The following is a 23,568-nucleotide window of genomic DNA, read 5'->3' as shown; positions in this document are numbered from 1 at the left end:
AACATAAACATTAAGTTGCAGTTCATGTTTCTTTCCTTATAAAATAGAGAAAAATTTTTATTTCTGCTTTAGTAACTTTGTCTGTAAATTTGGTTGTTGGATATGTTCTCATCGGAACAGTCTATAAAAAATGACTTAAGTCAACAGCTTTTTTCTTTTACTGTGGATATATCTATATTGCATTTGCCGTTTCATTACTGAAAACTACCCAAATGCCCTCCAGGTTTTTTGAGTGCAATTTTCGACAACCTTTCTGCAAGGAGCTGTATACTGCCATGAGAATATGACCACCAAACAGAATGTGGTGTCTTGGACGAGAAGTTTACTTAAAGATAAATTTGTTTAGTTGGGCTTCCTGGGGAAAATTTTCTTGCCGTCGTCATCAGCTGTCTTCCCGAGAAAACACTTTCAGCGTTTCTGCGAAGACGCTAATTACAACAGTGAAAAAGCCTGAGCGAGCTAACTTTTTACTATTTCTTTACAAAATTCAACGGACTATTTACAAGAGGTTGTGAACTCGTCTCGGGTAGGGGCGAGACAACTCGGAAGGGGGGAAGGGAGAGGCGAGTTGCCTAACCCTGACAAGTAGGGTTGCCGTAAACTCTAACAACTTTTTCACATGTAACATCCTGTCTTGCCTGCCCAGATGACCCAGCTCGAACAGAAAATGCATGCGCACCCTGCAGGTATTATAAACAGCAGTTCTTTTTCAGTCGTCCACCACTTCGTTTGCCACTCCGTCCGGGGCCATATAGATGAAGCCTTAAATGAAGGGTGTGGCCCTCCTCAGCCCCATTTAAATGACGAGACAACCTCGAGACAACTTTACGCAGCGTTTATATAAAATTTGACATCTCCTAACCCTCGTTCGACAAGGCCGGGTTATATGTATTCGTCAAAGTAGCGGACAACAGGAAAAGAATAGCTGTAAAACATACGGGCTCTTGGTATAGTGTGCGCACACACTTTTCGGTTTGATTTGTCTCGTCACGAGTGACCAAGAAGGGTGTTTACATGAGAAAAAGTTGCCTCGCCTAGCAGTGCTACTCTACCTGCCGAGGTGAGACAACTCGTCTCCCCCCCTACCCCCTGAGTTGCCTCGCATACCCGAGACGAAATCAAAATCTCATATAAGCGGTCAGCTGAAAATTATAAAGAAATAAGTTAAAAATTAGCTCGCCCTTGGTAATTCGGGGGGAACGGTTGTCTTAGGTACCTGGGACCATATGGATGGGGCTTCAGAATAGAGTCAGGGTTTGGAGTTTAGCTTCCCAACTTAAATAATTGTTCAATTTCACTAAAGTATTCATAAGTTGAGAATACTACTAATCAATCCATCTACGAGCAAAGCGTATCTTGATTCGTGATTATCATTCATTTTCGCCATAGTAATGTCATTCTCCCCTACTAACAGTCATGTCTGTGGTTGAATACCTCAGCCTATGGCATCAGTGTAAAAAGGAAATCGACTGGCGAACCGGGCATGAATGGTTGATGCTTCTTTTAAAAACGTTTTATTCCTGATGGCTCGGAAGAGGAAATCACAGATGTTAATTCGTTGCTCGCCAAACTGGAGGAGAAGAGTCTTCTTGGAATTGATCGTCTTGATATATTGAAGGATCTCCTGAAAGGGATAAGAAAATGGGATCTTCTTCGAATGGTGGACGAATTCGAAATTAAAAGAAAAGACTACAAGCAATTTCTGGAGAAGATAAGTCGGGCACTCGAAGAGTCCAATGAACTGCAACGACTTATGTTAATTTGTAGAAGACAAAATCTAATAGCGCAAGAAAGAGAAGAACATATCGTAAGTGTCAATTCATTGTTCACAGAGTTAGAACAACAGAACAAGCTGGGGATAGGAAACCTTAGTATCCTGAAAACCATAGCGACTGAAGTGGAGAAACCAGATTTGTGCAGACTTGTGGATGACTTCGACAAGAAGAGAAAACAGGAAGAAGATGCCGAGAGGGAAAGGAAAGAGAGGGAGGACTACAGACGAAAAATGCGAGGTAAGGAACAGTTTGCAACTGAATTCCTCTTTTTTCAAACAATTTTGGAGTTCCTCGACCGAATGTTTGTCCATTACATCGAACGTCATCAATTTAATTCCGGAATCCTTCGTGTTAAGTTATTTGCTAGACCACGGTTTAAGATCAGTTCAACCGATTGTTCGAGAAAAGGTGGAGAGCAGTAAAATCTGAAACTAAGCTGGCGAAGATGACATGCTGGACTCTATTATTAATACCAGTAAATAGTCCCTTTCACCTGCCTAGATGGAAAACAAATTTGGACACTCAGCCATAACGAAATGGCTACGCTGCCAGTTGCACATTGAGTGCTGCCTGCTCGATGTTCGTGAGATTTTACTAAGGATTTTGCTTAGTTTTCAGCTCAAAGCCTGCGTAGATGTGCGAACATTTGTTATTTAGTTATTTATGATTTTATCTATGAGGGAACATTTAGTGCCTTCTTGAAGGAATCGAGAAAGTGCTAGAAAAACATATTTTGACAATATGGCGAGGGAATAAACACAGATTTCGTTCCCAGGGCCTCCTCTGCGTTCTTTTCGAAAACGGCGAGATGCTGACAAGAGTTAAAGGAGAAGTTTGCTCTTGGTAACATGTAATGTTTCATCCTTCTATATACATTTTAAACTTTCTAGTCCGCCGCAGGTTGAGACTCCAATGAGTAAAAAAATCCTTGAAGTTCGTCTTGAACTGCGTTAAAAACTCCGCCATGAACGCCTCTGTTTTTAAAATAACCTACGTAACCCGGTCATCCACGCAAAAACAAGAAGTGGGATTTACAAAGAGCTGTTGTAGTAGTTAGGTCGAGAAAAAACCTATTAGTATATATAGGTTTTATTCCTTGAAGCAGATCTCCAAGAGCTGCAGCGAGTGAAGTTTTACTCTTGTGCAGATCAGTTAACCCTGCACATCATACCATCAGTATTTATATTCCTCATACTGTTCTTTATACATTTCCTATGGTACCAACAAGGAGAATTTAGATAAAAATCAAGTCCTCATCAAGTTTACGATTACTTCCTTAATTTATGGGCCTAATGTTTGATTCAGCAGTGATACCTCAGTGAGAAATCAGATGCTGTAGTTACCACCAGGCGTTAATTAGTTAATTCACCAGTGATCAAATCACCTTGCTGATCATAAACCTAAGCTGGATATATAATGAGTTTGCAAAGAAAAGTATTTCATAGATCAATGCTCAATTCTCTGCCTGATTAAACCATTGTGTATTTATTACTTCAATGATCAATTTATTTAACTTTCCAGCTCAAGCTGTTTCTGTTCTTGCTTGTGGAATAAACGTTGGAGAAAGAGTAGTAGGAGGTAAGAGAGTTAACTAAGAGAGGCACCGCCAAATTATGGAAACTAAATCCTGAAACGGTAAGATCTGCTGACACAGTGCTTTTAGGAGGTTCACGTTACTAGATTCATTGTGTAATACTTGCATACTCAAGACCAATATTTTCTCCTTGACCAGAAAGTTAAATGAAACGAGAAAAGCCAACAAAGAAATTTGATCCATATCTACCAGATAAACATAGAAGTAATGCTGAGTCTGGACTATACTGTTTTTTTACTACTATTGTCAAACCTAAGTACGGTCCTTGAAAAACCATTTTACAACTTCTATTTTTCTATGATCGAAAATGTTTTCTCAATGGTTATAGTCCTCCTATGTCTCCTTTATTCATAAGTTTCCTTTTCGTCTCTTTAACTTAGAATCTTCGAGATAACAAATAAGTCAAATCTAATCTAGCCATACCCAGGCTCTCAGTTACTGGGAATAAGCAAAACAAGCGGGAAAGTGTAATTACGCTAGGACTCTGGGAAGGAGTGCTCTCGTTAGCCAACGTTTGTTAACTTGCCCCAGCTCCGCTTTATCGGTCGACTTCACAACCAGACAGTCGACTGGAACACGCTAGTGTAAACCTTATGTCTTATATATTTTTTTCAGTTGTTACACCTCACTGTACGTTCCGCAATTTTATTGGTGGTGCCGTGGTTGTCACTACATGGATGGTCCTCCGCAAGAGTCACACTATGGAAGAATTTGTCAATGCTTTCAAAGGAGCTGTTCTTCCGTTTGGAAATTGCTTACGTGCAATTAGTGAGGGATCGATCCGATTTACGATTCAAGCAGAAAATGTTTCTGCTCTTGAAGCATTATGGCAAAATTATCAAGACGACACACTGCAGAAAAATCTACAAGAGTTTCTTGTCACTGAGGAAATGAAGCAGCTGGCAGGTGGTGAAGTGACGTTAACTGTGTACATCGACGAGGATGAATACAGAAATGCCAAGTTGGATTTGATGATATCAGAAGGAGAAGGTGATAAAGCCTTTAAAAAGTCTATCCATTATGGTTTTTACGTTTCTCTCTTTTTTTAAGTAAAAACGTCTCTTTATGTTTCTTATATTGGAACGTAGGGCTTCTGGTAGATGTGATTTAAGGAATTGCAACATGAAAGAACTCAATGTTTTTTTTTCTATTTACGATTGATTAAAAGCACATCACGAGACAGAAAATATCTCTGCCCTTGGAAAGAAGAATTTCCCTTCGGAAATCTTGAGCTGAAGTTTCCTCGGTTATGTTGTTATTACGCATATTTGACCATTGTTATTTAAATTTAATTTTGTTTCACATGAATCGTTAATCATGACAGGACGGAAAATGCGTGCAGTGTAAGTACCTTCCGTTGTCTCCATACAAAGCCTTAGAAAAGTTTCTAAGACTTTGTATGGGGCAACGGGAGGTACTTACAGTACACGCATTTTCCGTCCTGTTATGTAACTTATCCTTTTGTTATGAAGGTGTAGTCTGATCGTCCGGGTGAGTGTAGTCCTGAGAAGGACTGTTGTCGGTGGTAGTGACTGACGTTTCGACAACCTGTGCGGAAGTCATCATCAGAGTCAAGTGAATGATTGTTGTCAGTAGAATGTTCTTATTCCAGTTCGTGTGAAATGATCGGTTGGTTTTGCCGTGATGTTATTGGCTGTAAGACTCAAGTGACGTAAGTCGGTCGTGATTGGTCTGTTTCGATCTGTCGGTAAAGTTAGGTCCTTCTTTTCGGTCGTTTGTGATGTTTATGTCGTGAATGAGTCGTTCGTATGGAGCGGGTAGTTGTTGACATCTGTTTAGGGGAGTCTGTTCTAAGTTAGTAAACCAGCTTTCCAGAGTCAGTCGTTGAAAATAGTCAGTGCTGTAGGTTAGGCATTGCGCAGAGTCCCAGTCAATGTTGTGGTTGATAAGTCGATGGTGTTCAGCAATGTGATTGCTGACATCACCTTTTCTCGTCGCCCGTCTGTGTTCAGTCAGTCTTGTTGTGAGGTTTCTGCCAGTCTCACCGATGTAGAAGGCTTGGCAGTCGGAACAATTGATCTTATAAATCGTTCCCTGTCTGTTCCTCGGTTCGTCTTTGTCTTTAACGTTGGTTAGTAACTGACTTAGTGTGCTGATGGGTTTGTGGGCGACGCGGATGTTGAAGGGTAGTAAGATGCGCGAGATGTTTTCAGACATGCCTTTTATGTACGGTATGGTTGCTGTAGTCGTAGGGGTTGCGGTGTCGTTTGTTTCGGTAGTGGTAGTGGGTCGGTGAGTGTTTCGTCGGAGGAAGTCGTTGTTGTAGTTGTTCTTCGTAAAAACACGGTGAAGGTATTTGTTCTCGTCGGATAAGCTGTCTGTCGAGTCGCATACTAGTTGTGCACGTCGTATTAGAGTTCTGATAGTTGTGGCTTTGTGTGATGTAGGGTTGTAGGATGACTCGTCTAGTAATCTGTCGGTGTGTGTCGGTTTTCTGTAAACTGTCGTCCGTAATGAGTTGTCGTTGTGGCTTACCAGGCAGTCTAGAAAAGGAAGTTTGCCATTTTCTTCGACTTCTCTGGTAAACTGTATGTCAGTGTTTTGTTCGTTAAGGTGGTGGTGGAATGCGTCAATTTCGTCGTGTCGAATGGCGGTGAATGTGTCGTGAACGTAACGTAACCAAAGCGGTATCGTTTGTCGGCAAGTCGAAAGGGCGCGTTCCTCGATGTTCTGCATCACAATTTCTGCTATAACAACAGAAACTGGAGACCCCATGGCGGTGCCGTGTAACTGTTTGTAGTGTTTACCGTTGTACTGAAAGTAAGTAGACGTTAGGCAAATGTTTAGCAAGTCCATGATGTCGTCTGTCGGTAGCGAGAGTGGGTCGGTAGATTGTCGGATTCCAGTCTCAGTGCATTGTAATGCCAATTGAAGTGGAATACTTGTGAACAGTGATTTCACATCAAATGACACTAGTTTGCAGTCGTCAGGTATCTGAACAGTCTTGGTAGCGTTAATGAAGTCTTCAGTGGATTGTAGTTTATGTCTGGATTTGTTAGTTAGCGGTTGTAGTATTGTCGTCAGGTACTTGGACAGTTGGTATGTGGGAGAGCCACAGAAAGAAACAATAGGTCGCATCGGGAAACCAGGTTTGTGTAGTTTCGGCAAACCGTAGAGTTTCTGTGTCTGTGGTGCCGAGCACCTCAGTCGATAGTACCGTTGGGTGTCAACGGCGTTCGTTTTCTTGAGTGTCAGTAGTTTACTGTTGAGTTTACGTTGAAGTGCAGGAGTTGGGTCACGTTTGAGTTCTTCGTAGGTGCTTAATAACTGGTTTACTAACTTAGAACAGACTCCCCTAAACAGATGTCAACAACTACCCGCTCCATACGAACGACTCATTCACGACATAAACATCACAAACGACCGAAAAAGAAGGACCTAACTTTACCGACAGATCGAAACAGACCAATCACGACCGACTTACGTCACTTGAGTCTTACAGCCAATAACATCACGGCAAAACCAACCGATCATTTCACACGAACTGGAATAAGAACATTCTACTGACAACAATCATTCACTTGACTCTGATGATGACTTCCGCACAGGTTGTCGAAACGTCAGTCACTACCACCGACAACAGTCCTTCTCAGGACTACACTCACCCGGACGATCAGACTACACCTTCACATGTTACGCCCGGGTTCAAGCCATTTACTGCATTATCCTTTTGCTATTCAAACTCTTTTTTCGGAATTAGCATATATAGATGTATTTCGTTTTCTTGCTATGTTATAACGGTTTTTGTGTGAGCAGAATAAAGGTTGCAAATTCAGAAAGTTATGGGCCCAGGGGTATGTGAATGAAACATGGAGGAAAAGTGGTTGATCGACAAACTCAAGGGGAGCAATTGGAACACTTGGAGATTTCAATTGAAAGATTTACTGTTGGTGAAAGGATTGTGGGGCTTGGTAGAAGGATCACAAGTCCTCGCAGACATGCACGACAACGGCAGAAGCACTTTACCCATCGAGGCTACAAAAGGCGTTCTCGACAATTGTGTTGGTGATTAAGAACGCTCAGCTTCACTTGATCACCTTAAGGGAAGAACCAAAGCAAGCATGGGATGCGTCGAGGAAATATTTTGAACGAGAGACACTCGCGAGCAAATTATTTTTAAAGAAGAGATATTTTCGCTCCGAGAAGAAAGAAGGTACACAGGTGGAACAACATTTGAAGCTCATTAAAGATATCACCGAAAAAATTGCGGCAGTTGGGGCGCCTATTTCCGAAGAGGATCAAGTTGTGACTTTGTTAGAAAGTTTTCCGAGAAGTTTCGCGACCCTTGTCACCGCTATCGAAGCAAGAGTGGATAGAGTTAGCCTGGATTATGTTCAGCAAGCACTCATCCACGAAGAAATGAAGAAATCATAGCTATCCGGTCAGTCAAATGAAGCTGAGTCAGCACTGACGGGGACCTTTGGAAGAGATACGCCACGCGAGCGGCCAACATGTTTTGGATTTGGTGCTGTGGGTTATGCTCGCCGTAATTGTCCAAGCGATCCGTCCCGTAAGCTAGTTAATATGTTTCAAATGTGTTGATGTGGGTCATATTCGCCGTTATTGTTCCAATAAATTCAAAGGGCACAAAGCAAAAAATAGTCGACAGCAGTGACGAGCGCCGACCAAAAAATTCTGACTTCGAAGGTGAAGATGTTTATGCTTCTGCGTTTTTGGTGTCTGTAGAGAGCGAGGAGTCTACAAACAAAAATGTTTGTCCATGGAATATCGACTCGGGTGCATGAAGTCATAAGACGACAGAAAAGCGTGTTTTGGTGAATTTTAAGGAACTTGGCGAGCCTGACAATGTTGCGCTGGGCGATGCTCGCGTTGTGAAAACGTTGGGATCAGGGAGCTTACGAATGAGTATGCTGTTTCAGGCAATCGAATCCAAGAAAGCAGTTTTATATGATGTCCTGTACGTGCCTAAACTCACTTGCAACGTTTTTTTCTGTAAGAGCTGCAGGTTCTAAGGGAAACGGCGTAGAGTTTGGTCCCCAGAAACTTTGTATTTGGGATGAAAATGGAAAGCTTCGTGGAATGGGATCACTGGTTGATAAACTCGGTCAACTAGACTGTCAAGTTGCAATCCCTACGGACACTACGTACGTCTCAGTTGATTAACCTCATGGTAGCGATTTATGGCATCAACGTCTTGGACACGTGCACGAGTTACACCTCGAGAAATGTGTGGAGAGTGAATCTGTGAGAGGGATAAAATCAAGAAAATGACTGAACTGTCTTTCTGCGGAGAATGTTCGGCAGGAAAAGTGTGTATAAAACCGTTCCCTGCAGTGGGAAAGGTCTGCTCGACGCGAGGGCTACAGCTGGTGCACAATGACGTCTGCGGTTCAATGCACACGCCATCGATTGGAGTATTTTGTTACTTTTATAGATGATTGCACTAGGTGCTGTGCTGTACGCTTCATGAGACACAAGTCAGAAGTTTATAGAATTTGAAGCCTCAGCTACAAACGGTGTCGGTAAGGCAATTGGAAGTTTGCGAACGGATAATGGCGGCGAATATTTGTCTACTGAATTACAGAACTATTTTGAAGGAGAAAGGAATTAGACATGAGCTGACAGTACCACACTCACTACAACGGAATGGGGTAGCAGAAAGAATAAATCGGACTTCGGTCGAGTCGGCACGTTCATTAATCGCGCATGCGGCATTATCGGACAGTTTTTGGGCTGAAGTCGTTTCTACAGCTGCCTATGTGAGAAACCGCCTTCCCACGATGGCGCTAAAAGAGAATGAAACCCCTTATAAGCGGTGGTATGGAAGGAAAGCAGATGTGGGCCACTTACGTATATCTGGGTGTATGGCCTATGCCCACGTACCAGACAGTGAACGACGAAAGCTTGATAGGAAATCGAAGAAGATACGTTTCGTGGGCTACAGCTTAACGTCAAAGGGATATCGTTATTCTGATGAGACGAACCGAAAGATGTATATCCGAAGAGATATGGAGTTTAAAGAAAACGATTTGGCCAGAGGTGAGCCACGACAACAGAGCCAGACCCAAGGTGCGAGGAAGCAGAGCAAAACGAAGTAATCCCTTGAAAAGATGAAGGAGAACAAGAAGAAATGAAGAATTTAGAAGAAGACTCCCTAGAGGAACCTCGATGGTCGGTAAGAACACGAAAAGCACCAGTCAGATATGGTTATAACGAATATGCAGACATGGCAACTCACCGCGTACACCATATCGCCTATCATCTTTCTGGGATTGATGAACCTACAACTGTACAAGAAGTAAGATCAGGTGATCACGCTGCAGAGAGGAAAGTCGAAAATAAGACGTGGAGGTTGGTTGAATTACTTCCAGGTCGGAAAGTCCTCGGATGCAAATGAGTGTTTAAACTGAAACACTCCTGCGATGGTACAGTGGAATGATTCAAAGCACGCCTAGTAGCCAAGAAATATGGTATTGACTATGATGCAAATTTTCCGCCTGTTGTTCGTTTATCTTCAATACGTTGTTTTCTAGCGTTTGCAGTTCAGAATAATCTGCTGATTCCCCAGATGGACGTAGAAACAGCTTTTCTGAACGGTAAACTAGATGAAGAAATTTACATGCAGCAGCCGGAAGGATACGTGAAACCTGGGGAGGAGTATCTGGTATGCATGCTAAAGAAGTCGTTGCATGGGTTAAAGCAGTCTTCCCGTTGTTGGAACAAAGTGTTTCGGGAGTGCATTGAGAAGATTGGTTTTATTCAGGCCTCTGCAGATCCCTGCGTATTCATGAAAAAGGATGCATGAACTATTATTGGAGTTCACGTTGACGATCTGATGATTCTAGCAAGAAAAATCACGGAGATGAGAAGTGTTAAGTACAGTATAAAGTTGCAGTTTATGATGAAAGATATGGGAGAGCTGCATTAGTATATCGGAGTCTGTACCGTTGAAGATGTAAAAAACAAGCAAGTCTTCCTTCATCAAGGGCATGACGTCGAAAAGATGGTCGAGACGTTTGGGCAAACAGAAACAAAATCGGTGTCTACACCTGCTTATTTGAACGCTAAGCTGCAAAAGGAAGATGGTTTTAACAGACCGGTTGATGTGACCTCGTATCAGTCGATTGTAGGAAGCCCGACACAAAACCATTTAACAGCAAGAAAGCGAATCCTCAGATATGTGAAAGCAACTGCATATCTTGGATTGAGTTACAAGAAATATACTGGTGGAAATTTGATTGGTTACTCAGATGTAGATTGGGTGGGTGATATGGATGACTGTCATTCCACATCAGGAAACGTGTTTTCTCTGGCGTGTGGGGCAGTAAGTTGGCTAAACAAAGAGCTGGCTACCGTTGTATTGTCGACAACAGAATCAGAGTATGCAGCAATCAGTACGACCACTCAGGAAGCACTCTGGCTTCGAAGGCTGCTGGCAGACATGGGAGAACCTCCAGAGGGGCTAACTGAAATATATAAAACAACCAAGGGACTATTTCGATGGCTAAGAATCCCGTGGGTCATGCCAGGACCAGGCACATCGATATACGATACTACTTCGTTCGCGAAATAGTACAAGACGGAGCGATCGCTTTGAAATACATCAATACAGACGAGATGATTGCTGACATCGTTACGAAACCTTTACCTAAGCATCGCTTTGAAAACTCGTTGCTAAGCTAGGCATGAAGACTGTTTTATATGCAACGTCAAAATTAGGAATGTTGTTATTATGCATATTTGACCGTTGTTGCTTAAATTTTGTCTCACAGGAATTGTTAATTCAAGTTATCCTTTTGTTATTCAAACTCTTTTTTCGGAATTAGCATATATATATATATACATATATATATGTATTTTTTTTCTTTCCATGCTGTAACGGTTTTTTGTGTGAGCGGAATAAATGTTGTAGATTCAAAAGCTTAATCTTACGTTTCATACAATAACAGTTTTCTTTTAAAATTCAATTCAATTTGGGATGGCGTTTTTATTTTCGTACAAAAGATGCAATAAATTTGCCTGTTGATGAAAGGAAAATGTATGGGCAAATCATTTTTCTCCAGGAAAAATTTGAAATCATGTATTATATATTTTGCAAGGGTTGATTATCATACACTTATATCTACATGAGCTAGAATTCGCTTGCTCTTACTTCCTCTGCGGGAAGATCTGTGGCACAAGAATTGAAAATAGAGGCCTCTAATATTTCGTCTTTCTGATCTACTGTGCAAGGTAAAAGAATGTATGTGAACAACCATATTATTGCATGTGTTTTTTCGTTTGCCAGACAGATTAAGCAGGGAAAGAGTGGTGAATAACAATTTATAAAAATTATCAACGGGTTTTTCTTTCTCTCCACGTCTTGTCAAAACAGTTGTCCGCAAACTCCTCCGCGAAAACAACTCTACGTCATAAATTGCGGCAGCTTTACCGTTTCTAAAACTCATCAAAATGCAATTTGAATGGTGCACAAAGACTTGATAACTAAATAAGTTGGGTTTCACTTTCCTAGTCGGTTGGCTCTCAATCAGGTAGTATTCAATAGTCGTTAGCAAATGATGCTTTATTCATCAGTATTTTGCTTTTTCCAATTCAATTTAGAGATGAAAGTTAAAGAAAAGATAATATTGAAGAGTCGAGCAAGTTCTGATTCAGACATCTCGAAAGAACGAAAAATGGTCACAGCGAATATCTCCGAGAGGGAGTATTTACCAGTTGACAGGAAAGTAGAAGAATACTTGGAAGGTCTTCAGGAGACGTACAGCGAAATCACGCAGCCAAGTGACACTGGAGTAGGAACCCAGAGTAGTGCCCCCTCTGAGTATGGATTAGACAAAGATGAAGGTGACAGTCTCCAACCAATTATAATTCTTAATAGTACATGTAAGAGTTGTCGGGAGCTCTATCCAATTTCACTGAGTTTTGACCATTGAATTGTCCTCTCCCTCGGTTTTTGGATTCAACTTAAAATAGCCATAATGCTGACATCAGATATTTACCTCGCTTTTGTGTTAAGATCCTAGTTGGTTGTTAGGGGAAATAACAGAATCGTTCCATTGCTGCCCTTTTACTTTAATGGTAGTTAGGTGTAAAGACTGCCATGAAAAAATGTAGCCTAGGTATCCAAGTACATCTTTTAAAACTCACTCGAACACATTCAGAGAAGACATAACCTCGTAGCATGAGGAATGTGTTGCCTTATCATGATCTGTGATGCCATTTCTCTTCTACGTACGGAAAACCTCGTGTGAGGGATGGCAAGGCTTGTCACTTCTTCCTAAAAACCAGTTTCATAAGGAGCGTGAAATGAAGTGTATTTTTGCCTTGTCAACAAGCTCCCCCTGCCTTTTGGCCCACACATGCTGGCTCCACGATGACTCATTTTTCTGTAGCTTGACGTGGTTACTGACGGAGATGCTTTTTTATACGCCCCATAATAAAAGGTTTATTTCTTGATGTTTCCAGAGAGTTACCCTTTTTCCACCGGCAGACGCGCTCGGATTCTCTACCGAGAGACTAGGTTGAGCTAGCCCACCACTGGTTGCGGACTTGTTCCACAGTCGCGCCATGACAATAAAAACATCTTTTTGCAACTAGAAAATTACTATCTTTCTCGTTTTGTATCAAAAACAATAATTTTTTTATTTCTCAGGAGACAGACTTCAAAAGCTGGAACGATTGGAAGTTTCATTCAAAGATGTCATGGACAATTGGATCAGCTTTTATGAAGCATTCAGAGATGCATACCCATTAGAAGGTCAAACGATCAATTGATTATAATAACAGAGGACATTATGCGTTAAATTCATTTATTAGTTGATTCACTTGATAAGCTGATGGTGCCAGTGATCTTAAAACAAAAAAGAAACTGAGATACAAATCCGAGACTCTCCCAGATGAGGGCTTGGAATACGTACTGGTTTGATTTTCGGGTGAAATGGCACTGTTAAGGATACTAGCCGATTTCATTAATTATAAATACCTTGATAGCGTTTTTCTTCTTGGTTGCGATCTTAGTTACAATGTTTATTCATGCTGATTTGCCTATCTATTGTTCTTGAAACTCGATCCTTTAACGTTCTTTTTTTGTGTCCTCTCCTGCATATAAACAGCGACCTTAGTGTCCTTTCTTGAGTTGTGTTTAGTAATTCGAAGGATCCTGACCTTTGCTACCTTCATAACTTTGTAACCTTTAAAACCTTTGGCGCAGGTGGGATCGATATGTAAGTTTGATTCTTTTATTTTGCAAAGGCTTAGTTCTCTTTTATTTTGATTAGACAACGGTACTCGAGAATCTATTGTATTTTGTACCTTTTCAATGGCTTTGTGATAAGTAGCGAAAATCACGCTTAGCGTTTACGAGTGAACGCCTACCCTTTAGTTCTTAGGACGCTTGGGCTCTGGACTGTATGGGTGAATCTCTTAACGTAGTTTCTTTTGCCTTTTTCGTGTTTCATCGCGATTGGAGTTGTTACTAGGTTGCATTTGTTTTACAAGCTTGTATCTTATATTTCGGAAGTTTTCGCTTCGATTAATAGGAATTAATTGTTTTATTATTTCAGGTTACGGTCGTTTTTTAGCCACTTATTTGATTTAGCTACAGGTCGTCCTTACATCTTGGTCGTTCTAGTATCTGGTTTTCATAGACGATAAATTTCCGTTAACCGTCACTTTGGTTCTCGTGATTATGACCGGTTAGGTGGAAAATGATGAGTGTGGAAAGCGAGGAGTGCGGAGTGTGGAAAACGAGGAGTGTGGAAAATGAGGAGTGTGGAAAATGAGGAGTGTGGAAAATGAGGAGTGTGGAAAATGAGGGGTGTGGAAAATGAAGAGCGCGGAAAATAAGGAGTGTGGAAAGTGAGGAGTGTGGAAAGTGAGGAGTGTGGAAAATGAGGAGTGTGGAAAATAAGTAATGTGGAAAATGTGGAGTGTGGAAAATGAGGAGTGTGGAAAATGAGGAGTGTGGAAAATGCGGAGAGTGGAAAATGCGGCGTGTGGAAAATGAGCAGTGTGGAAAATGCAGAGTGTGGGTAAGGAGTAGGTTTTAACGGTAAGAAAAACAATAACAAGCACTCCATTTTCTTTAAGGCGATGCATCATTGCGTTTTCACTACTAAACCGTACATTACTTTTTCAAGCTTAAAAGAACGCAAAAAGGTAAACAAACGAATCGAACAATCAAACGAGTGAAACATTACAGTCAATAATAACAAGCAGTCCATGCTCTTTAAAAAAGCGATGTATCATTCCATTTTATTTTGTATCTATGTAAAGAGCACCGTATAAAACGGGTTATAAAAAAATCAACGCGTGAAACAAGTGGACAGTGGACCACGTGGAGATCGATGCAAACTTGTACTCATCTGTGAATATGCAAATTAAATTGAATCTACCCATGGCTTACAACTAACGTATATTTCGCAAGATTTGCGCCATTTAGGTGTTAACGGTAACGCCTTTTCGAAAGTGACCAAAAGTATTTTCCAGACGCTTTCTGCCAATTTATAGTACTCACGGCTAACTAGCCAAAGAAAACGACATCAGCGCGAGGTTGATATTTTGCTTGCAGACAGTAACAGTATTACCCAAGTAAGACAATTTCTATGCATGTATATATTTTTATGTCTTTTTATTTTATATATACTCTACACTCCGCATTTTTCACACTCGAAAAAAGTGAAAAAATGCTATGCTTAAGCTACAACATACTGAGAGTAATGTTTCACTTGTTTGATTCTTTTGTTTGCCTTTTACCCTTTTGTTTTCAACGTTAAAACCGTGAAGCCTCAAAAGCACCTTCTAGCACAAGATTTTAACCATATTCTGTGGTTATTCTTGTGGGTGTTCTGTTGTTCACACCCAAACTAGGAACGTGACATGTTCTGACAAGGTCTAGTATAAAGTAAGTTCCTATGTATTTTTTAGTTTTATCCTGATGAAACCGGTCGATTACTAAGCCCAATACTACAAGACAAGTTGCTGTGTGCCCACTAGTTCTCTTATAAAATTATAAATTTTTCCACACTCCGCATTTTCCACACTCCACATTTTCCACACTTCGCACTCCGCACTCCGCACTTTCCACACTCCCCACTTTCCATACTCCACATTTTTCACCTAACCATTATGACCCGTAAAATATTTGGTAGGTATACGCCTAAAGCGACGCCTCGCTTATATTTTGTTTCAGTCAACGCAAACGTAACAGTAAAGTTTAGCCCTTTTATTTTTCTCATGTTTGGGCTGATGGCCATGCGTGGCTGTGAAATTAAATTTCTAGCTTCACAGGTTATTTACGAGAAGGGGGTTGATGTTTCATCTTTGTGTGATGTATCGTGTTTAAAAATAGCGTTTCCTTGGGTAAAGTTCCCCAGCTTCTGTTTGATATCAACTTAAGACAAGTGTTTTTACATCCTCAACTGTCTTAGGTAATGAAGTTGTTAAAATGAAGAAAGAAATGGATAGGATCAGAAACACTTTAAAAAACGTGAAAGAGATTGAAAGAAAGTGGACGAGCGCAGGTCAGTCCCCTAAAAGCTAAATGGTTAATTACGGGTTGGATGTTTAATAAGCTAAATGGTTAATTACGGGTTGGATGTTTAATAAGCTAAATGGTTAATTATGGGTTGGATGTTTAATAAGTTAAATGGTTAATTATGGGTTGGATGTTTAATAAGCTAAATGGTTCATTATGGGTTGGATGTTTAATAAGCTAAATGGTTAATTATGGGTTGGATGTTTAATAAGCTAAATGGTTAATTATGGGTTGGATGTTTAATAAGCTAAATGGTTAATTCTGGATTGGATGTTTAATAAGTTACAGTGGCTATGAGCTGTATTATTCAGGATATAACTAAATTTTTTATCCTACTGTGCTTCATAGAGTACAAATAGCGCCCAAAACGAGACAAATGTCTCGTGGTATTTGTACTCTAGAGAACCGGAAATAAATATCCACGAAATTCACCCGCACTGAAATAACAGTTTGGAGTGTTGGAAAATAAATCTCCTAACAAACGTTTTGTTGTGTATTAGCGTATTGTTTGCATTTTGACTCGCCCTACGGGTTCGTCAAAATACGGCACAACTCGTAACAATCCTAAAGCGCGTTGCCATGGATTGAAAGAGCGTGTTTTATCAGAATACAAAACACGGAACTGAGCTAAAGCTGTCACACTATCTACCAATTTGTTACTATGGCGTCATGAATAGATATAAATAGGCAATTAAAATCGGTTTTGTATCTTTGTAGAAAATCTAGTCATTAGGTTTTCTTTGTAATATGCATGCAGCGAGCTTGTAACGATTCTCACAAGTTAACATCACTTTGCTAACAATTTAACAGAGAGATCTTTGATTATCCCTGGTTGAAGGTTCATTCGATTTTCTAGAATTTCATTTGTTTAAAATCAATTTTTTCTCAATACTCCAGTTACTTAATTCCTAAAGTATTTTTGTGCCAAATTTCGTGAAATTCTAATGGGTGGTTCTCAAAAAATAGGCATATTTCCGAGAAAGCAATTTTCCATTCAATCGCAGTTTTTCGACTTACTACACATGCGCTGCATTTAACTGGTTTCTTTCGGTAACAACGAAATAGCTGAGAATTGCTGGGTTCTTTGCACCATTAACTTTACTAACATACCTTTGTAATAAAAGATTAAATCCCTCTATACACTGCGCCAACTATAGAGAAAAATAGCAGAGATAGTGCGGGTACGTGTTGAGTAAATGAAATGACCGCTCTGTTGACGGCCTGTTTGTTTTTTGCAATCCTTGTGCGCGCGCTGAATTGCATGGGCAAAAGCGTGCGCGAAAACTGTGCTCAGCCACTTTAATGTTGGGCAATTTCCTGGAGTTTTCTCTTGCTTTTTTTTAGTTAATTGAGAGTGAAATTTCGGAACAAGTGAGCCGGCCAGTAGCAACAGGAGAAACTAACAAAGGTTTGTAAGCATGCCAAGCGCCGAGACGAAAATCACAAAAAAAAGAAACGAAATGGACTCCGAGGTTTGAAGGTTTTCACGCATAGTTAGTTTTCAAGCTTACGTATGGTAATAAAACTCGAACACAGCTAACACTCGTATAGTATATATAGTTTTGTGTCAAAATACTAAATAGAACGAAACATGAATGATGAAATTAGAATATAACCAAATAAGCACTACTGTTGAAATTCATACAAGTCATGACGGTGTCAGAGCGACTGCGATCATCAAGGAGATCTCCGGTCATCGAAGTGAAGCAAGCCTCAGAAAGACACCTTCCACCTGTCAAGTGAACAACTAAGAAATTGCTCTTTTATTTTTTCTGGTGCGTTGAGTGGAAGGCCAAATCAGTCACCACAGTCGAGTTTTACGGCGCTCTTACCTTAAGCAATTTTCATTTTCCTGTAAATTCGACTTTTGTTCATTCAAAAAACAAACGCCTAAAGCAGTCTGTTTTCTAATTATTATATGAAAAAAAAAAAAAAAAAAAAAAAATGCGTGTTCTTATGAACCACGATTCGGCCCGATTTCACTGAACAATTCTTTTTCAGATTCTCTATTCAGACTAAAAAGCTACTAGCAAGAGTTTGGGATTCGACCTGCCGAACTATTTCGCTTTGTGAACTATTACAGATTGTGAACCTTTATGGTTTGACATATTTGACAGCTTTAGTCTTACTCCAGACGTATGAATAAACACTCGACTACATCTCGTGTTTCCCTCTGCACTGCTTTCGAGCTTTAGCCGCTTCCTTTGTGCTTTGTAACAGAACCGAGCACAGTCAAGGCTTTTTCTTTTTTTATTTTTTTTAATAAAGAATGTAGATGCGACCCAGGTGGGAAAAACATGCTAAGGGTTATAACACTACTTAAGCATTTGCGAATAATGTGACTTTGTCTGCGAAATTACTAGAGAGGACTAAGAATTTGTGATCCTAACAGATTGTGCTTCAAGAAAATTCTCGCAGCCTGCATGATAATTTTGGCATGGACCTGGCAAAACACACTAGTTCGCTTATTTTTATTGAAATACTTTCTTGTCAAAAAAAACGATTATCAGTCAATTTTGAATTATTTTTTTTTGGTCTATCTGGGGCCGAGCCTTCAGATGTAAATTGGCCGGTGAATGGACGTGTTTCTGACCAAATGCGTTTTCATATTTGGTCGGGATGAGACGCGCTAGTTTTACCTTGAAGGCTTCCTATAAATGTCAGTCACTCTTCTTTTAGCAGTTAATCTTTTCAAAGTTCAATTTGACCTCTTAATAAATTTGGCCTCAGAGAATGCGTCGGCCTCTCATTGACATACGTCTTTTAACTTTAAATCATCTGAAATATTCGAAGAATTCGTTATGAACTATAATTCTCTCAGGATTTGATATGGGTGTTGTGTATTTTTATAATTCATTAATAGCAAAACGAGATTTGTATTCTTTTTTTTTTGTGTTTTTTGCAGAAACTATTCTAACATCGCCAAGTAGTCCTGACGTCATTATACAACAACTGAAAAACTCGCTACAGCTAGAGGAAGATTATTTCAGGAAACCAACCTCTAAGGACAAAACAACCATCCGTGTCTTGGCAAGAAAAGCAAAGAATTTAAAAAGAATGGACGTGTTTTATCTCTTAAGAGAGATCACACCAACAGGAACAACAGGTACGTTGTTTGACACAATCTTCTTAAATCCCTCTTAATACTTATGTATTGATGTTTAAACGAAGAGGAACATGATTTCTTGTGAAACAGAATAATCAAGTTTTAACATCAAACTCTCTCCAATCCGCGAAATTTAAATGGAAAACAATTCGCATTAAGTAAACAACAGTTTTGAAGTTTAAAAATCATGTTGCAATATCACTCATGTTATGTTCAGTTGCAAAATAATGCTCCTGTTATTCTTTAATTTCAATTGAAATGTATGTGAACTCTTTGAACAAGATATAACAGAAGAAGAGAAAGCAGTAGGGGTATTTTGAAGAGACCCAGGAAAAACCAAAACAGAAAACACCTAACGTTATACTCGGCTGGGGAAACATTTGTTGAAAAAAAAAAAAAAAAGTTAAAAAAAAAAAAAAAAACCTCTGACATGGCCCATCCGGTGATCATCTATTCTGCTGCTTTCTAGGTAACAGAAGGCCTCTGTTTTGAACCAGTTGTGAAGCGTAAGAGACAATCCATATGTTTACCAAAAAAAAAAAAAAAAAAAAAAACTACACTGTTTCGAATCACTTGATTGGTGTGATCGAGGCTTTATTATGATTCTGTTTTTGTATGTGAAGCCTATTGTGAGTCAAACTCAATATTTGTTCCTGAGACGATTCGTCTTTTCTTTTAGGTCCTCAACTACCTGAAAACTTGCTCATCGATGAGATCTCGAAACAAGAAAAAGAGAATTTTTCACGTATTTTAAAAGGTAAGTAACGTTTTGTAGAATAGTGGCCCGATAGAAAGGTCTACAAGTTAGTACATTTGTACAGGGCCAGTTGCATGTTTCAGCCGGGCTGTCGTCGTTCACATTGATTACAATTATTTCGAATCCAGCTTGGATTAAGCTGAATCAGGTTGCTAAGATGTGAGTAATTCTACTTGCAACTTAACGGCAACTGGCTGAAGCGTTTCCTTTGAGAGATACGTTTCCTTTGTTATTACTTTTAATGAACATGCAGACTCGTGGAATCGCGCCTTATCATGTATTGAAGAAGAAGAAAGAAGATATAAAGAAAGTTTAATTCCAAAATCATCGCAGCTAATCTGAATTACAATATGGCTACAATCGTACAACAATAAAAATTACAAAAGCTGATCGAAGAGGGAGGGTTACAATGGGTTTTGTAATAAAATTACAAAAAGGTTTATTTATACAAGTTGAATGGGCGTATATATATTGTTAAAGTCTAATAATTCTTAAAAGCTAGGCCAGTACTTAGGAAAAAACTACGACGCAATCTTTCTGTCCTGCATTTAGGCAATATATATTTGCTAGCGCGTCTCGTTTGATAGTGATGCATGTGCTGACTTGTCATTGGGAGATGTTTAACAAGAGGAACTCCTCTTGAGATCTTTTCAAGAGTTTTAAGACAAAGTTCACTACGTCTTTCGTTTAATGTTCTTAAGTTTAAAAAATGAAGAGCTTCTAAGTAAGGAAACGCTTGGACTATAATTTTAACAGCACGTTTCTGTATACGTTCTAATTCCTGTGAGAGGTAAGAGGGTAGGGCGTGGTGCCATACTACACAACAATATTCTAGTAAAGATCTTATCAAGACAGTATAGATAGTAATTAGATTATTAATCTCAGCGCCCCCTCGACGGAGTACTCGGAGTATGTGAAGGTGTTTAGAGACCTTGGTGACTATATATTCAATATGATTGTTCCATTTTAAATTATTTTGAATGACTAAGCCAAGCACTTTGTGTGAAGTTACAAGCTCTAATTGTTGATCGTCGAGGTTCAAATGAGGGATTTCTGTGGGGTCCTTGAAGAAACAAATCCACATTTCATTACACTTTTTTACCTTGATTTTGATCCAGTTACTAGAGCTCCAAGAGGCGATGGTATTGAGACTGGTTTGGATGGTTGAGTTGCTGTTCCTTACAAGTCCTTCGGGCAACGTTACGTCATCAACATACTTCCAAGTACAGGATTCGGGATCTGAAATATTCAAGTCGTTGATCATTACCAGAAACAATATTGGGCCAAGTTTTGTTCCCTGGGGAACGCCCGCAGATATTGGAAGCCAGTCAGAAATCGAGCCAGCTAACTCAACGCGTTGTCGGCGGTTAGGAAGAAAGCCAATAATCCACGGTATTAAAGATGTGCGAACGCTTAAGTCAAAAAGTTTTTCGATTAGTATATTATACTCAATACGATCGAAAGCTTTAGAAAAGTCAAGGAAGCAAAGGCGGAGATGACGTCCAGGTGGATTGAGATACGTTAACCAGGTGTGAATCATGTCAAGTAAACAATACGTTGTTGAAGTTCCCTTCAGACATCCAAACTGATATGGATCGATTTTTTCCTTGACATCGTCAATTAACCATGTGACTACGAAATCCTCAAGAACTTTAGACAAACAGGAAGTCAACGAGATAGGTCTGAATTCGCCCTCATCTATAGGTACTTGTATTTTTGGGATGGGTATTATATTGGATTCATTACAGACTACTGGCACAATACCCACTCGAAGTGATGTGTTGAGAATAGTGGTAATAGGTTCAGTCAGTTCATATGCGAATTCTTCAACAATGGGACACGGTCGTTGTCTGGACCGTCAGGCATTGAAAGTTTGATGGCGAGCAACTTCTCACAGACTTCATGGGGCTGCACAGTTAAGACACCTGCCTTAAGCAGGAAGAAAAGCTGGTAGCATATTACTGTCAAGTGGAGGGATGTCCGCATTAACTGAAACGTAAAACTGATTTCAACTATTATCAAGATCTTGTTGGAACATAATTTTTCCATCTCGTTCAAGTGAACAAAAGGAGGACTATGCAGATCTGCCAGACATTTGATTAATAATGCTCCACCACTTGCGGCAGTCATCATACTTTAAGTGCTGTACTTTGTTCTTGTAGAAATACTTCTTCCTCTTCGCTATTTCTTGTTGGATTTTGTATTTCAAGGAACGCCAGGCTGGAATGTTACCGCTGTGAAATGCTGCTATTGGACCCTTTGCTTATGTTAATATCATGTTTTCAGTCTTATACTTTCAATCACTTCCTTGTTTCTGTTCCCTTTAGTCATGAGGCGTTATGAGAAGACACATACATAATACGTCTCTAAGGAAAAGCCGACAAAAGCTTAGTGTTCTTGTTCAAATATGAAATATTGAAACAACAGAACAACTTCTGTTATCACCACTGAGTCTGGAATATGACGCCTCTACTTTTACACCTACTCCACTTCACATGTAGGTTGTATCACTAAGAGCCACATTAGAAAATGAATCGATACTACAGATATGTTATTCTTGTTTTATAACAACTTCCATTCGTATTTCCCTGTTGGCAGATTATAAAGTAGGCCAATTATATAACTCGAAGGTGTAACGGGCGTTAGATTATGAACGAGTCATATTTCGTCAGGCGCAATTGATGTGAATGTTTGTGTTCTTTTTTTCAGATTACGTTAGTGAAAATCTTCGTACTTTACAGCTACTGAATTGAAGTCCAAGTGATGTTCATACGTTACGAATGGGAAGAAACTCAATGGATAACATCACCAAGCGATACGACTTAAGAACAGTGGGGGAGCTGTATGACTTTCTAGGTGACCGTGGGCTGACTCACGTTGCCGATAAACTTTAAAGTCCTCGATGTTACCCGCTCCCGAAGTTATCTCAAAGATATCTCGAGCTCATCCCAAGTCGATGGGTAATTTGGTACTGTGCGTGTTGGTCTCTCAGTGTTGGGGTAATATTGGCATTTTTACTTTCATTAGTCGCAAATGGTTGTTTTATTGCTGACGTCAATAATCATTACTCAATTAGGATTGGTAAATAATGCGTGTCTTTGAAATAAAAACTACGTTGGTCCATTAATATTTAAAAGATAAATTAATATTAACATCTGGGCACAGATCTATGGATAAAAATAGCCAGAAAATTGAACGAAAACCCATATTTTCAAAGACTATTTGGAAAAGGCAACTTTTATATAGCAATTTTTTCAGGTGGGAATTAAAATCCACTGGATATCTAGTAAGAGAACTACATCGATACCTGGGCACAGATCGAGATCCCCGGATTTAAGGTATATGAATCATTGCTCAATATCAACATGGAGGGGTGCGTATTCCGACCAGCAATTAGCAAATGTTGGTACATACACATAACTGAAAAAAAATAAGCAAAAAGGGGGCACATTCAATCTTCTCAATAACGTTCCGATGAAAGATGATTTGATCTAATGGCGACAAACCTTGACAACGTTTTCATAACGGTGACGATGAACACATATCGATAGAACGTAACCAACAGTACACACAAGCGTTTGTTCCCTAAGCAAGTTTTGCCCAAGGTAGCAGATGTTCCTTTCATGCGTAAAAATAATTTAACTCCATTTGTACTGCATATTATTCCCAATTAGGTAATGTGCAAACTGCACTGACAAACGGTGAAGCTGTTAGATCAGAATGTAGCAGAATTTAGTAGAGTTTGAGTAGGTCAATAGCACCATGCTTTTACGGCAACTTTCTTGTGACGATCCTTATATCAATGACTGTAAAATAAAT

The 23,568-nt window shown here is 39.7% G+C and overlaps 1 pseudogene across 1 annotated transcript; it reads left to right on the top strand.

Moving 5' to 3' along the window:
* Positions 1–1,343: 1,343 nt before the first annotated feature.
* LOC148726592 (uncharacterized) lies at positions 1,344–22,645 on the top strand (annotated as a pseudogene). Its single transcript, XR_015990088.1, has 9 exons — positions 1,344–2,012; positions 3,297–3,353; positions 3,985–4,359; positions 11,953–12,195; positions 13,004–13,108; positions 15,780–15,872; positions 18,792–18,992; positions 19,672–19,749; positions 22,459–22,645. The product of XR_015990088.1 is annotated as an uncharacterized LOC148726592 (transcript).
* Positions 22,646–23,568: the final 923 nt, after the last annotated feature.

The sequence above is a fragment of the Stylophora pistillata genome, chromosome 7 (genome assembly GCF_964205215.1).
Source record: "Stylophora pistillata chromosome 7, jaStyPist1.2, whole genome shotgun sequence".
Lineage (NCBI taxonomy): Eukaryota > Metazoa > Cnidaria > Anthozoa > Scleractinia > Pocilloporidae > Stylophora > Stylophora pistillata.
This window is presented reverse-complemented; position numbering and strand designations above follow the sequence as displayed.